This window comes from Lithobates pipiens, unplaced genomic scaffold, assembly GCF_037356315.1.
Source record: "Lithobates pipiens isolate NorthernLeopardFrog02 unplaced genomic scaffold, aLitPip1_a1.2 Scaffold_28, whole genome shotgun sequence".
Lineage (NCBI taxonomy): Eukaryota > Metazoa > Chordata > Amphibia > Anura > Ranidae > Lithobates > Lithobates pipiens.
Window position 1 is genome coordinate 121485458 of NW_027507789.1, and position 10074 is coordinate 121495531.

At 46.0% G+C, this 10074-nt stretch overlaps 1 long non-coding RNA gene across 1 annotated transcript; it reads left to right on the forward strand.

Moving 5' to 3' along the window:
- The first annotated feature begins 543 nt into the window (after nt 1–543).
- Nucleotides 544–1214, forward strand: LOC143934895 (uncharacterized). Its single transcript, XR_013263422.1, has 2 exons — nt 544–762; nt 863–1214. It is a non-coding gene; the product is annotated as an uncharacterized LOC143934895 (long non-coding RNA).
- The last annotated feature ends 8860 nt before the right edge of the window (nt 1215–10074 follow it).

The window sequence follows — 10074 nt, forward strand, 5'->3', positions numbered from 1 at the left end:
GTGCAGGGTGCTGTGTAATGTAAAGGGGTCCAGAGGTACAAGGGCTGTGTAATGTAAAGGGGTCCAGAGGTTCAGGGTGCTGTGTAATGTAAAGGGATCCATAGGTACAAGGGCTGTGTAATGTAAAGGGGTCAGGAGGTTCAGGGTGCTATGTTATGTAAAGGGGTCCAGAGGTACAAGAGCTGTGTAATGTAAAGGGGTCCAGAGGTGCAGGCTGCTGTGTAATGTAAAGAGGTCCTTATGTAAAAAGAAAAGGGGAACAAGTGGGACTTTAAACGAAGCATGTCAATTGAAAATAACAATGTATGAATACATGTGAATAAAATGATTTAGATTTAATTTATAATCAATAGCCACTAGGGGTTGTCCAAGATCGGAATGCATACAATAGTAGTACAGTAATATAAATATGGATATACACTCAATATATTTTCATAATAGTAATCAGAGAATCTCGAAGTATAGACAAATCAATGGACATACATGGATGCAGTTCATAACAGAAATGCATAAATCAATTGGTTTTTTTTTGTTTTTTTGTGACCCATCACACTTTTCTCTTTCGCAGATTTGGGTAACACACATATACATTTAGTACCTAGTGGACCTGTGTTGAGGATGTCTGTTTCGGTTCCCCCTGGCCTGCCCCCTGACATTGTTGGGGGATGGTCTGAACCCTGCCTCAACCCCGGATGAGACGGTTTTATCCCAGCTCTAACAGTTCCCATTGCTGGAAGTTCTGCCCAATCTTTGGGCTACTTTGTAAGTCACTTTATCAATCAAGTGGACCAATTTGATACTTTCTCTATTTAACTGAGGTTCCGCCTATATTAACATTTGTCATATTTATTTGCTTTTTTAGTAAAAACATGCATCCCACCCCTGATGACTGGCAAGAAGCCAAGAAACGCGTCGGGTTCTCAAACTAAGGATGCCTACCTAAGCTTATTTTAATCCTTGATAATATCAACTTTTGTCTTATTGAGTTTGTACTCGTTCATGTGATTTTATGATTTTTGATTTATGCATTTCTGTTATGAACTGCATCCATGTATGTCCATTGATTTGTCTATACTTCGAGATTCTCTGATTACTATTATGAAAATATATTGAGTGTATATCCATATTTATATTACTGTACTACTATTGTATGCATTCCGATCTTGGACAACCCCTAGTGGCTATTGATTATAAATTAAATCTAAATCATTTTATTCACATGTATTCATACATTGTTATTTTCAATTGACATGCTTCGTTTAAAGTCCCACTTGTTCCCCTTTTCTTTTTACATAATGTACCCGGGATGGAAGCATGCCATTGCTATTTAGTACTGCAGCTAGGTCACTTATCTTTAAACTAAAGAGGTCCTTAGGTGCAAGGTCCTGTCTAATGTAAAGGGGTCCAGAGGTGCAGGGTGCTGTGTAATGTAAAGAGGTCCTTAGGCGCAAAGTCCTGTGTAATGTAAAGGGGTCCAGAGGTGCAGGGCGCTGTGTAATGTAAAGGGGTCAGGAGGTTCAGGGTGCTATGTTATGTAAAGGGGTCCAGAGGTGCAGGCTGCTGTGTAATGTAAAGAGGTCCTTAGGTGCAAGGTCCTGTGTAATGTAAAGGGGTCCAGAGGTACAGGGTGCTGTGTAATGTAAAGGGGTCCAGAGGTACAGGGTGCTGTGTAATGTAAAGGGGTCCAGAGGTGCAGGGCGCTGTGTAATGTAAAGGGGTCAGGAGGTTCAGGGTGCTATGTTATGTAAAGGGGTCCAGAGGTACAAGAGCTGTGTAATGTAAAGGGGTCCAGAGGTGCAGGCTGCTGTGTAATGTAAAGGGGTCCAGAGGTGCAGGACCCCTTGTAGGACTGTCACTGTATAGGCTGTTTTCATCAAGATAAAAATATGGCTACAACAGATGTATTGCAATGTAAAAAGATGTACATTCTCTAGGTTATATGGGCATGGAACACAGCCGCCAGAGTAACTTCCAATACAAAGTGAAGATGAATTATCTGTTATGTAACACATATGTATTAACAGTGGAAAGATTTTCATGAGATTGTCGAAAAGGGGCGGAGCATGAGTGGCCTTAAAATGATGCCCCCCCTTGGAAAAAGTTCTGCAGACGCCCATACTCACAGGCAGTATACCTTTCGCCCACTCATTCCACACACATGTAAAAAAGTGTTAGTGGCCCCGCGCTTAAGGAGAAACTGACAAGGAGAACTGCTGCCTCTATGCGTGTGTAGCGCTGGTACTCCTAACGAGTACACGCTATTTGTTAAATTTAGTTTTTGCCCAAAACTGTAATGAGTTTTGGGACTAATTGTGCTAAATTGTAATTTGGCATCAGTTTAGCTGGGCTGTATAGAAGTTCTGCCTGGTCATAGGTGGGACTGTGGGAGGCTTTAGAACGCAGTCTGGTTGGACGCATTGGGTACCAATCTCTGTCTCGAACCAATCATTGGGAGTTTGTCTCACTGCGTAATCTGGGAAGGGGTACGTAAGGTGCCAAAGTCACGTGGTTCGGGGTTTCGGTCCAGAAGTTATTTCTGACTCCATGGTCCCCCTCCTCCTCCTCAGTCCTCCCTTCTCCTCAGTCCTCCCCCCTCCTCAGTCCTCCCCCCTCCTCAGTCCTCCTCCCCCCTCCTCAGTCCTCCTCCTCCGTCCTCCCCCTCCTCCTCCGCCCTCCTCATGCGCGAAAGGCACATATGTGCACACAACACATGCACACGCATGCACTTTAGCACTGTTTACTGCCAGTGGCCCTATTTAAAAATGACAGCTGCACTTGTGCCGCACTGTTTGTCGGCAGCTCTGTACCTGAGACTCCAGTTACCTGCCTGTTTGATCGTGATTACTGACCCGGCTTCTGTCTGACCTTGCTGACCTCTCCAACCCTGATCCCGGCCTGCCTGACCCTGTTTATGGACTTGCCTGATTACTGCTGCTAAACCTCTGCCAGCCTGTGACCTTGCCATTGCCTGCTGTATCTGCCTGATTGCCTAAACTGTTGTGACCCGGCCTGTCTGACCATCCCTCTGCTTGCTCCGAGTGTGCCGTGTTCCATTGCCCACCGACCCCTGGTTGCTGATCCTCCACCTGCTCTGCCAGCTTCTGCAGTTCCAGCTATCCGGAGGACCATCTCTATACTTCGCACCAGCTGCTGCATCCTGCTCGGACACTCCTATCCCGCTGCGCTCACGGAACCACTGTCTCCATTCCAGTGGGCCCTGAACCAGAGTCGTTAGAGAGGTCTTCTCCTGCCAAGCCAGGCTCACCACCAGGTACCTAACAGTACAAACAGCCATGACAGTGCCTGCGGGAGAAGCTTCAGCACTCATCTTGCGGTCCTCACACAGCCCGTGAAGTCTCTCCAGGAAGGATACACCAAATTGGAGGAACAGGTCCAGCATCTCTCCGGTTCCAGTCCAACAGCCACTGCACCTTCTTCACTTCCTACTCAGCCTGCTTCCCAGCCTGCAGTGGTGATGCTTCCACCAGAACCGAGGATGCCTATCCTGAAAGATTCTCGGGGGACCAATCAAAATTTCGGGCTTTTCGCAACGCCTGCCAGATGTACTTTGTCCTCCAACCCAGGACTTTTTCGTTAGAAGCTACCAAGGTGGAAATCATGAATTCCCTGTTGCAAGGGGAGCCTCAGACTTGGGCCCATAGTCTCCTGGAGTAAGACAGCGCTCTGACTCAATCCCTTCCTTCCTTCTTTGAGGCAATGGCACAGCTTTATGAAGATCCCCAGCCGAATTTGCTTTGTCTGTGCTCAAGCAAGGTCGAAGAGCGGCTGAGGACTATGTTACAAACTTTAGATGCTGGAGCGCAGACACCCAGTGGAACGACTCAGCTTTAAGGCACCAGTTCCGCATGGGCCTTTCAGAGGGACTTAAAGATGAACTTGCCCGTGTTGGTACTCCAGATTCCCTGGAAGGTCTAATCACTCTTGGCATCCAAATAGACCACCAGCTCTGGGAACGCCGATCTGAACATTCCTCCTGAAATGGATATTTTATAGATAGGCAACTCCTATCCTCATATTGATTAGCGGTTCAAAATTAATAATAACTACTGCAGTAGGGAACAGACAAAAGATACGCTCAGCATCTTTACAAATAACCGTTCTTCTTTATTATGACGCATGTGAAGGTTTTTATACACATGATTACGTAGGTATCACATTAATATTACAATTGTACGTTTATGGTAACAAGGGGAGTATCATAGGCAGGCCAATTCTAATCAGGACTCAAAAGAATGCAAAACATGTACTGAAAACATTATTAGTGTCATGTGCACAGTGAGGGCATTGTGCAATACATATAAAATAGAATACAATTATATACAGAACCTACAAATTTCCATTACACTCCCAACTCCACCGCCTGGCTTAGATGACGTAAGTGCCTTTCCTCTGTGTCTGCCAATCCTGTATCCTTGCCAGCCAACGCAACCCACCTTGCTCTCTCTCTCATTGTAGTTCCAGGGAAAGACGGTCTCCATCAGAGAGATTCCATTTGGGCGCATTTTTCACTTATCGGAGAAGGATCAGGAGGCCGTGAAAATTTACATCATGGAGAATTTAGAAATGGGATTCATCCATCATTCAACCTCCCCAACAGGCACTGGAATATTTTTCGTTACTAAGAAAGACCAGACACTCCGGCCCTGTGTGGATTACCGTGAACTGAATAGAATTACAGTCAAAAACCGCTACCCTCTGCCCCTGATACCGGAGCTCTTTCAGAAGTTAAAGTCGGCCAAGATTTTTACTAAATTGGACTTTAGGGGGGCCTACAACTTGGTCCGCATTCGAGCCAGGGATGAATGGAAGACAGCTTTCCGGACCCGTTTCGGGCACTACGAATATCTAGTCATGCCCTTCGGCCTCTGTAACACCCCTGCCACCTTTCAGCATCTCATAAACAATGTGTTTAGAGACTTTCTGTACATTTTTGTAATCATCTATCTGGACGAAATTTTGATTTTCTCCGGATCGCTTGAATAATGCTGGGGACAAGTGGGACTTTATGCTAAAGCTGAGAAATGTAAATTCGAACAGCAAAACATTCAATTCCTCAGACCAAAGATCTCCCCAGCAGGCATCAGAATGGACCCTCAAAAAGTGTCCGCTATTCTGGACTGGCCGGCATCCACAGATAAAAAGGGAATACAACGTTTTGTAGGCTTTGCAAACTTTTACAGGAAATTTATTAAGGGGTTCTCTGCCATAATCACTCCCATCACTCAGCTGACAAAGCAGAATGTACGCTTTCACTGGGGTCCAGAGGCCCAGGAAGCCTTTGAAAAACTCAAAAGACTTTTTACTTCTGCTCCCATCCTCAGCCACCCTGATCTATCTCAGTTATACATCTTAGAAGTTGATGCTTCCGAAATAGCGATGGGAACAGTCGTGTCTCAACGACAAGGCAGCAATGACCCGTGTTCCAATGTGCTGTGTTCCATCCAGGACCTGCTGCCACTGTTCCAGTGCCCATCGACATCCTGCTCAGACACTCCTACCCTGCTGCGCTCAAGGGACCACAGTCTCCATTCCAGTGGGCCCTGAACCAGAGTCGTAAGAGGCTCACCACCAGGTACCTAACAGCCAGGCAGCCCAGGCGCTAGCAACGAGTGCAGGATTGCCAAGCCAATGGCGCAACTCCACCCACCTCCATGCTCCTCCTGGTCCAGGCACTAGAGTCTCTGTGCCGCTGATGAGACAGAGAGAGAGACTTGGGCAGAGCAGCCTGCAAGTGACTGACAATCAAATCATGTCAGTGGGATAATTTCAGGGGGGCAATTTCCCTGTTGCCCCCCCAGGATCCTTCTCTGGGGTCAGCGCAGCTGGGAAGGAGTTGTTCTGATGGAAGCTGGAGATGGAGTGTTAGGCTGTTGGTGGCCTTTGAGTGAGCTCCCCAGTCTGGGGGGGTGACCTTGGATTTGGGCTCGGGTGCGGACGGGTCCTTTCTACATCCAACTGAGGTGTCCTGGACAGGAGGCACAAGAGCAAGGAGAAGACAGCAGGAGAACACTGCCAGGCAAATCTCCAGGAGAAACAACAAGTTGCTGCCAAGAGGGCTGGTGAGTGACACACAGTCAGGAGGACTGGGAGGCACGTCTGAGAAGACTGGAAGCGAGCAGTCTGGGATGGGTGCTGAGCCAGTGGACAGGTCATGAAAACCAGTGGCGGCCGGTGAAGTTTTAGGATGGGGGAGCAAGACCCAGCCCTTCCTTTTTGACCCCTTCCATTTGGTGAAAGTGGGCGTGGTTTCAGTGAAACAGTGGGCGTGGCTCTAAGGTGGTGTGGTTAGCATCTGAGATGAACGAGGGATGGAGGGGGAGAGGGATGGAGGGAGGGGAGAGGGAGGGACAGCAGGCCTAGATCCTACACAACAATAGAAATGTGAATTCTAGAAAGTTTAACAATCAACAGATAAATATATTCCAAACTGTGGGTGCTGCCATCCACAGTAAGAAATAAAAGATGTTGTTTTAGATGCGGGGGGGGGGGGGGTGGAGGTTGCTGCCATCCAAAATCATAAAAAAAATCCATGTAGTTCAGTAGTGGGGGGGGGGGGGGGGGGGTTTGCTGCCGCCCACAATAAGAAAATAAAACCCATGTAGTTTAGAACGGGGGGGGTTTGCTGCTGTCCAAAATCATTAAAAAAATGCTGCCGTCCAGATTAAGAAAATAAAAACATGTCGTTTAGAGGGGGGGGGGAGTTGCTGCCATCCAGACTAGGAAAATAAATAATGTACTTTAAAATCCGGGGGGGTTGCTGCCATCTAACTACCTAGGAAGGAAAAGTCTACCTAGGAAGGAAAAGTGCCGAACATCAACAGCAGGAGCTCCTTACCGGAGCAGACGAGTGCCAATGTCACTTCCTTGAGTGACGTTAGTAGCACTGCTTCTGAATGAATCTATGCACTCGCCCGGCCAGTCAGACAGCCGAAAGCTGTGGCGTGATCGACCACGCCACAAAGCAAGTTCTTTTGGGCCAAATGAAGTGCCTCTTCTGCAATCTCGAGATTTCATAGACTTGGCGCTTCACATATCGCACTGTGCCCAGCGTTGGGACACAGTGCACACAAGGACGTTTAAAAAAAAAGGGACATGTTTTTTTGGGACTGCTGGGGGGGGGGGGGGTGGCGTCGCCTGGGCGCCCCCTATGGACGGGCCGCCACTGCATGTACCTGTCAGAGACCAGGTACTGAGGTCAGAGCGCCCAAAGCCCTGCATCCCTTCCAGGCCACTGTGTCTGTCACACTGATAGGCCATGGCAATAGAGTTTTATACTAGGGGTGGGTGGAGACTGATTCCCGATCAGTTCCACCTGGCTGTTGATTGACAGCATACAGGAATGGGCAGATCCATAGCAGCTATTCAGTCCAGATCTGTGCCTTTTGCCGGCACCAAAATGCTCACTGCCCAGGGTAACCATAGCCCAAGGAATATTTGGTGGGTGCAAGGACTGCGCCATATGAGTACAGATTATACAGCAAGTAGGCTTTGACCCTAATTATGCCGCCTTAGCCTGCAGCACAATGTAGCCAGGCCAAATTCAGATGTGGTATACACTGCATGTCATCTTCCTTATTATGTCCTTCTAGTTTATGTTCTAAATTTGATAGGTATGGCGAATGTGTGGCTGGCCACTATAGATATATACTAATAGATTTTCAAACAAGCATTTGAACAAATATTCCTTTGAACATTCATATGAAAATTCTTGGTACATTTGATGACTTGATATATTTGCTCTTAACATTCAATTTTGGAATGAATGTAATTTCCTGAACAAAAACCACATACACTATTGGAGATTTGTTCGTTCAGGTCCCTCAAATGTTGTCAATTTGACCCCACTAGCAAAAACATTTTGAATGATATTTTACTAACTAGTATATGGCCAAATTTTGGAACATTGTTGCAAGTTTGGAGAGTTCACAGTTCTAGCTTCTCCTCTGGCTTCAACTGTTTATATTTTAGTAGAAGTTTTTCTTGGCTTATTTATTCCATACAGCCAACAAGCAAACTAAGACCATTTTCACCCTGAAGCGCCGCTAAAACAGCACTAAACCGCTGGTCGCTTTAGCTGCTTCATTTTAGCAGTGCTTTTGAAGCACTGGTCACGTGAAAACGTGACCTTAAAAAAAGGAAAAGATACCTGTTTTGCAGCAATTTCAAAGTGGTGCCCATTCATATCAACCCGAACCAAAGATGCTGCTTGCAGGACTTTTTCCAATGTCGCGCAAGCACTCATTGCAATGAATGGGAGGCAGTTTCAGAGCTAGAACACCCGAACATGGCCTCAGTGTGAAAGGGGTCTAAAGCCTTGTACACACGATTGGATTTTCAGACAGGAAATGTGTGATGTCAAGCTGTTGCTGGAAAATCCAACCGTTTATGCGCTCCATCGGACAATTGTTGTCAGATTTTCCGTGGACAAATGTTGGATAGCAAGTTTTAAAATTTTCCACAGACAAATGTCTATGGTCAGATTTTCGGAGCGTGTGTATACAAGTCAGTCGGAAAAAAGTCCAAAGTACAAACATGCATGCTCGGAAGCAAGGATGAGCCAGAAGCGGTCGGTCTTGTAAACTAGTTCGTAATGGAGAATTAACATTCATGACACGTCAAATTATGAAATCTCAAAATGCAGCGCACAATTTTCTTCTTCTTTAATGGGATAATAATGAAGCTGCTTTGCTGGTGATACTGATGGAGTTATTGCAAACTAATTTTCAAAGGTTTTTTTTCTGGATTATTCGCCTGGAGCTCCTGCAGCAAAGGCTTATGACATAATTAGTCACGATTAATAAAGCAACCAATTTTTGGTCCAAGAACTCCTGTTCCTGGACTGGACTTGGGTCAAAACAATAACTCGAAGGCCGATCATAAATAACACGTTATCTCCTCCGATTCCGCAATATGTCTGGTTGACGAACAGCCGTTCAGAAACAAACTGCAAAGCACAAAATGAAAAGTGCAAATCGACACTCAAACTTCTACTAACACGATATTGGCAGAAGGAGCCCAAAGGGTGGCTCTAAAGAGCTGAAAAAACACGTAGTACGTCGCTACGTTAGTGTTTGTTGGCTGACAATTCCTTGCCATTTGTATGCAAGACAAAATCCAGGCACACGCCTTCGGACAAAAGTCCAAGGTTTTGTCTGCGGAAAATGACAAATGGTGCTGATTCACTAACTTATTTAGAAAGACACAACATCATAGAATAAACAGACTTTCCCAAGAAACATATCTGGCTCATCATAAGAGAATCTATTTAATGAACTATGTTTTTTAATGCTGGAGCTGAATATCAGTGACTCGACAGACTTTTACTGATCTGGATTTCAGGTTAACCATTTTAAAACCAGGTTATGGAATACCTCTGTTGGGCTCAATATCTCATCTGGCAGTAATTCTCATCTTTCTAAATGAAAGGTGTCTACAGATTTGTAATGATATTTGTCTAACAAAGAACGATTTCAAAGCTATAGGAGGCTACTGACCTTGCTGGCTGGATGCTGTCTACAGGAACCATCAATCAGGTAAATTAAGAAAAAAACCTCCATGGCTAATGTTCCCTTATGAGATAAGTGGGGCAGGCAGCATCTGCCAGTGTTTTCTATCTAATCTTCTTTCATCAGCAATGATCACAGCTTTTAGCTGAGCTAACACATATCTGCACCTGCAACCCAGTCTTGTTGTTTGATTAAGAATGCAAATTCAATTGCCCTTATAGGTCTATGGGCCGCAAGGGAACGTTTAAAGTGTAACTCAAAGCAAAATGTTAAAGGACATTCAGAATGATGAAGTCTGTTACTGGCATTAAAGGAGAAGTACAGCCAAGACTTGTTTGGCTGAACTTCTCCTGTGGGTCACAGGAGTGCAGTTCGTTCTACACTCCTGTGACCCGTTTTCAGCAGACAGTGGGCCAACATCACAGAGCCAGTCCAGGCTCGGGCAAGATCATGACCATATGGTGGGGATTCACCCACATGCCTGGATCGACACCCGGAGAGCTCCCACCTTCTCCACAGCGCAGCACCCCAGTGAGCATGGGGGAGC